The sequence below is a fragment of the Arachis ipaensis genome, chromosome B10 (genome assembly GCF_000816755.2).
Source record: "Arachis ipaensis cultivar K30076 chromosome B10, Araip1.1, whole genome shotgun sequence".
NCBI classification, from domain to species: Eukaryota; Viridiplantae; Streptophyta; class Magnoliopsida; order Fabales; family Fabaceae; genus Arachis; species Arachis ipaensis.
The window spans coordinates 45,117,497-45,124,070 of NC_029794.2; positions in this window are offsets into that span (position 1 = coordinate 45,117,497).

Here is a 6,574-nt window from a genome sequence, read left to right on the forward strand (position 1 = left end):
AAAGCCCCGCTCATCTAATTAATACTAATCTTCATAGGTGTTTTTGGAATTCATTGTATATTCTCTTCTTTTTTATCCTATTTGATTTTCAGTTGCTTGGGGACAAGCAACAATTTAAGTTTGGTGTTGTGATGAGCGGATAATTTATACGCTTTTTGGCATTGTTTTTAGTATGTTTTTAGTATATTTTAATTAGTTTTTATTATATTTTTATTAGTTTTTTAATAAAAATCACCCTTCTGGACTTTACTATGAGTTTGTGTGTTTTTCTGTGATTTCAGGTATTTTCTGGCTGAAATTGAGGGACCTGAGCAAAAATCTGATTCAGAGGCTGAAAAAGGACTGCAGATGCTGTTGGATTCTGACCTCCCTGCACTCAAAGTGGATTTTCTGGAGCTACAGAAGCCCAATTGGCGCGCTCTCAATTGCATTGGAAAGTAGACATCTGGGGCTTTCCAGAAATATAAAATAGTCTATACTTTGCCCGAGATTTGATGGCCCAAATAGGCATTCCAAGTCAGCTCAAGAATTTTGGCGTTTAACTCCAAAACTGGCAGAAAAGCTGGAGTTAAACGCCCAAACTGGCACAAAAGCTGGCGTTTAACTCCAAAAAAAGTCTCTACACGAAAATGCTTCAATGCTCAGCCCAAGAACACACCAAGTGGGCCCAGAAGAATATTTCTGCATTAATTACTGATTTCTGTAAACCCTAGGCTACTAGTTCTCTATAAATAGGACCTTTTGCTATTGTATTTGGATCATCTTGGGACGTTTAGTCCTTAGACCTTTGAGGCTGGCCATTCGGCCATGCTTACACTATTTGTTCTTATGTATTTTCAATGGTGGAGTTTCTACACACTATAGATTAAGGTGTGGAGCTCTGCTGTTCTTCATGAATTAATACAAAGTACTATTATTTTTCTATTCAACTCAAGTCTATTTCTTCTCCAAGATATTCATTCGTTCTTCAAATTGATGAATGTGATGATCTGTGACACTCATCATCATTCTCACCTATGAACATGTGCCTGACAAACACCTCTGTTCTATTAGCAATGGCTAGAATGCATATCTCTTGGGTTTCTAATCTAAGATTGGAACCTTCGTGGTATAGGCTAGAATTATTGGCGGCCATTCCTGAGATCCGGAATGTCTAAAACTTGTCTGTGGTATTCTGAGTAGGATCTGGGAAGGGATGACTGTGACGAGCTTCAAACTCGTGATTGTGGGGCGTGTGATAGACGCAAAAGGATCAATGGATCCTATTCCGACATGATCCAGAACCGACAGCTGATTAGCCGATGTTGTGACAGAGCATCAGGGCCATTTTCATTGAGAGGACGGGATGTAGCCATTGACAACGGTGATGCCCAACATAAAGCTTGCCATGGAAAGAAGTATGAATGATTGGAAGAAGGCAATAGGAAAGCAGAGGTTCAAGGGGAACAAAGCATCTTCATACGCTTATCTGAAATCCACCAATGAATTAAATAAGTATCTCTATCTTTATTTTATGTTTATTTTCATCACCTTAAACTCCATAACCATTTGAATCCGCCTGACTGAGATTTATAAGATGACCATAGCTTGCTTCAAGCCGACAATCTCCATGGGATCGACCCTTACTCACGTAAGGTTTATTACTTGGACGACCCAGTGCACTTGCTGGTTAGTTGTGCGGAATTGTGACAAAGTGTGATTCACATTTAAGAGCTCCAAGTCTTTGGCGCCATTGTTGATGATCACAATTTTGTGCACCATATGCCTTCCAAGTGTTTGATCAAATGCTTGGAAGGATGTTAGAGTAGATTTTGAGCATTCTTGGCTTGGAAAGAGTAATTGGGCAATCTTGAGTCATGTAAAACCCAACTTATGTTGGTGATCTAGAGTTGTTAGCTAATATTGTTTCCATTGACACTAATCTTTTGCTAATTCAATTAGTAAGTCGATTAGGACTTTTGGATTGAGATTAGCTAGTCTCATTAGACTTTCTCCCTATTTGTTGGAGTTGACGTAATGAGATAAATTCTTGTTTATATTTGTGACATGATTAATTAATCTTGTTTGACATTCTCCCGATGTGTGAGTTAACTAAATAAGATGAATTAGTCATGCATGACTAGGATAGAAAGCTTATGATCTCAATCCATTACCATGAATGTCTCTCTTTATTAATTTCTTTCTTTAATTACTTGCTCAACTTACTTTTCTTGTCTTTTTATTTTATTGCCCCTCTAATCAAACAAAACCCCTCTTTTTTTACCCCATCATAGCCAATACGCAAGCATTCCATTGTATCCTAGGGAGACGACCCGGAGTCTAAATACTTCGGTTATAAATTCATTGGGGTTTGTTACTTGTGACAACCAATATTTTTTTTGATTGAGAGGATTATTGATTGGTTTGGAAACTATACTTCACAATGAGACTCCATTAGATAAATTCTAAACCGTCAATAATTTTTAGATCATCAAAAATGGCGCCGTTGCCGGGGAGCCAATGGTGCTATGTTATTGGCTATTGTAAATATTGTGAATAGCTTTATCTTTGGTTTGTTTGTTGATTTTTGCTAGTTTTAGGATTTAGTCTCCTTCATTTCTTATTGCTCTTTGTTTTTATTTTCTACTTCACTATGAATTCTCACTTTGGCTATGAGTGTAGCTCAAACTATGTTGTAGGAAATGAAAGCCTCAATGAGGATGTGCATCAAGGAATTGGAGATCAAAGGTGGGAGGAGCCTCAGACATTTGATCAACCTCCATGGCAACAACCTCCGCCAATGCACTATGAAGAAGGGCCATTCTATGATGCATGACAATCCACTGGCTATGGTGAACTCCCTTGTGACTTTCAAGAACCAACACCATATGCCTGTGAGCCATATCCTCAATATAGCCACACGTCATACTCACAAGCCTCATACCGCCATTTACCTCCACTTGACCATAACTCATACACACCATATCAACCACCGTTAGAATCACATGTAGAATAACCACCATCCCAATACCAATACTCTCAAGAACCACAAATTCCACATACACCACCTCAAGAACTCCACCAATTTAAACCACCTTCCGATTACGAAAATCTCTACCTAACCGATGAATTCTCTCTTCCAACACCATCTCCTGATGAAGCCTTCATGTTAGAACTGAGAGACCTCGAATCTCGAATTTTGAGGCGACAAGAGGAGGATGAAACTAAGTTTAAGGAGTTAAGAGTAAGGGTGGCCTGCATAGTAGAAGCCGTGGGTCACCTAACATCTCACCTAAGCTCATGCGCCATAAGTACTCCCATTGTTGAATGTAGAAAGACAACCAAGGGACCCCGTGAGGATGTGAACTTGAAGCTCCATGGTGAGGAAGGAGAATTGAGGCCAGAAGGACAACAAGAGGAGAAGATAGAGATAAGTGCACATGAGGAAGTAGTGGATGGATGTTTAGGATACGTTGAGCACATAAAGGAATCTCGGATCGAAGAAATCTCTTCCAAGAAGCTTGGAGGGGATGTTGCAGAAAAGAGTAATGTTGCGGAAGTAAACAAAAAGTTGGAGGAAATTGATCAAGAAGTGGATTCCATCACTAGTGATTTTTTGCCCACCTTGATCAATCCCCTTGACGATCCTGTTGAACCTTCCCCCAGTAGATTGGAAAGCAAGGTTGAGGAGGACGTACAACCTCCAAGGCTTAATGCGAGTGAAGAACTGGGAGAAGTATTCCAAGCAACAAACGCTCCTATTTATGATGATTCCGAATCAACATATGATCCTTTCGAGTTTGAAGAATCCTTCCCCGAATTGTCTGGATTTGATGATGAGGTAGATTTTACTTTGCCTCCTATCTATGATGAGAGTGATGGGGAAGAAATAGAAGAAATTGGTGAAGAGGAATGGAAACTTGAGGAAGCTCGCCAAGTGGTAGAAACCTCTAGAAGAGGATGGACGGGAGTAGAGCATGCTTTATTAAGATCTTTGGGAACTCCTCCACCTAGTTCGTCATCCAATCCTCCACTTGAGTGGGTAAAACTTCTAACTCTCAGCTTTATAATCCCACTTGAGTATGGTTTGCTTGAAACCGATGGCCAACTTAGGGCGCTTTGTGGAATTAAGCGAAAGAGGAGGATGTTTAGTGGTTGGCGATCTAAATTTAGGCTCATTATGGTGGGAAGCTCGAAATTAGAGAGCATGGATTGGTGCAATGCTAAATTAAATGGGTCTAGGAGAGTAATCTGGTGCCTCCATGAGAATTCTGTTTTCTTGTCACCCGGACAAAGTCAAGGCAATCAACTAGAAGATGGGTGCGAGGACAAGATATGGGATCCTGGATTATCCTATGATAGTCGTTTACGGGAGCTCAAGTCTTGGAGAGAACCTCACCAAAGCTTCATGAAGAAGGTTGGAACTTCTGACAACCGATTGAAGGACAAGCACTTTTGGAGGTTCAAGGATGGATACAAGCATAAGCCACCTTGATAAGAAGCCTCCCGATGTCCAACTTAAGGACTTAAACTAAAAGTGCTTGGTGGGAGACACCCCACCATGGTAAACTCTTTCCATTCTCTTATAGATATAATGAATGAATGAATTGGGTTCCATTGTATATAGTTTCTTTACTTCTTGGTATAATTCTCTTTGTTTACTAAGGTGTTTATGCATTTTGTGCTTTAATGAGGGATGAATCTTTGAATTGGGTTTTTGCTTAAATTGCAAGTTTTCTCAAGTTGTTTGAAAATTACCCCTATGTCTCAAAATGTGCTTAATCTTACACCTTAGCTTGTTCTAGAGTTTTAAAAAAAGGATGAGAAGTTATGAGATCTTTTGATGCTCATTAAAAAAAAAAAAAGCCACGCGCAAGCGCAAGGAGCGCACACGCGTCGGCTGCACATTTAAGTTTTCTGGGCCAAGGACGAGAGAGTTGCGCCACTTTTGGGCCAACTCTGTGCCTCAAATCACGCGAACGCACGCTATACGCGTCCGCGCCACTCCCTATTTCTCTGTCCAGGCGTTAGCGTACTTCACGCCTCTGCGCCTATCCAATAAGCTCAAGCCATCCACGCGAACGCGCACATTGCGCGCGTGCGTCGATGCGTCTTAGCATCATCCAGGCCAAAGGACCCGAGAGTTTTGCCAACTCTGGGCCTCTTTTGTGCCTTCGACCCAGTACAACCACGCGTTAGTGCACCGTACGCGTCCGCGCGCATTCTAACCCCTCCATCTACGCGCAAGCGTGCATGGCGCTCCCGCGCCGTTCTTCCATTTTTCCCACCCACGCAAGCGCGCAAGGTGCGCGCACGTGTGGATTCGAATTTTTACTTACCCCAGGGACGTGAAGCCCTAGTGCATTCGCGCATCAACTCCCTTCTTTTCCCCAACGTTCCATTTTCTTCTCTCTCACCATCTTCCACCTTCATCCTCCGGCGAGTAACCCGCATCCATCGCCGTCGCCGCCGCCATTACCACCCAACCCTCTTCTCTCACTCCTTCCCTCTCTCTCACTTCTTCGCCGCTTCTCTCTGTCTTTGCTCGCCCTCAGTGCCGCCCCAGCGCCACCGCGACCACCATTGTCGCCGGCACGAGCTCTGCTGTGCCACAAGACCGCCGCGCTGCTCTGGCCGATTCTCTCTCTCTCTTCATCTCACTTCGCCTTCTTCTCTTTTTTCTCGTTCAATCTCTACACCCAGGTTCTCACCCCCCTGTTTTGCTTCTTCTTTTGACTTTTTACTGTAATTGCATTAGTATAGTTCGAATTAGCTAGTTAGATTAGATTTGTTAGTTAGTTTAGTTTGAATTAGGTGGTTAGCGAATCTGGGCTGAGTAGTGGATTTAGGTTTGTTTGAATTTTTACTGCTCTGTGGAATTGCTCTATTTCATTGATTTGTTTTGTGCTCAATTGATATATGTGCTGTATTGTAAGCCATGATTTTTGATCAATGTTCTGAGAAAGAATGCTTGCTGGCCGAGTAAATTCATACTGATTGCTGCTGTTTGTGCTGCATTATTGGCTTGTTTACCCATTCATATGAATTCTTACATGATTTCTGTGCTTCTGATTCTTTAATGAGTTCGTATGGAATTTGCTGTAACTGTTTAAAATTGGGGATTAGCCAATTTGCTGCTGAAATGCTGCCGAATTTTTCTTAACCTTAATTCTTGAATTAACAATGTTTTGATTGGATTAACAAACTTCTATTTGATGATTTCTGTGTCAAATAGAATTTTGAAAACTCCTCAAGAACAAATCCTTTGGTCATGCTGTCCATATTCTTGCTTGTTTGGTCATGTTGATTTGCTTCTATGCATTGCATGGTTGAGTAAGCTCTTTGATTGGCCATTATTTGTAAATCTTTTAAGGTTTCATGCCTCTTTTACATTGATACACAAGTTGAAGATTTTCAATCTGTGTGGCTGACTTAATTCACTTTACTCATACGTAATTTACATTAAGCCTCATAGACCACAAGGTTTTCCACTCTTCCTTCAACTTGTGACTTTGATGCATCATTGAATTTAGTGTTGAATGCTTCTTGATTGATTCATTCCCTAATGAACTGGTTCTACCAACACATATTCATA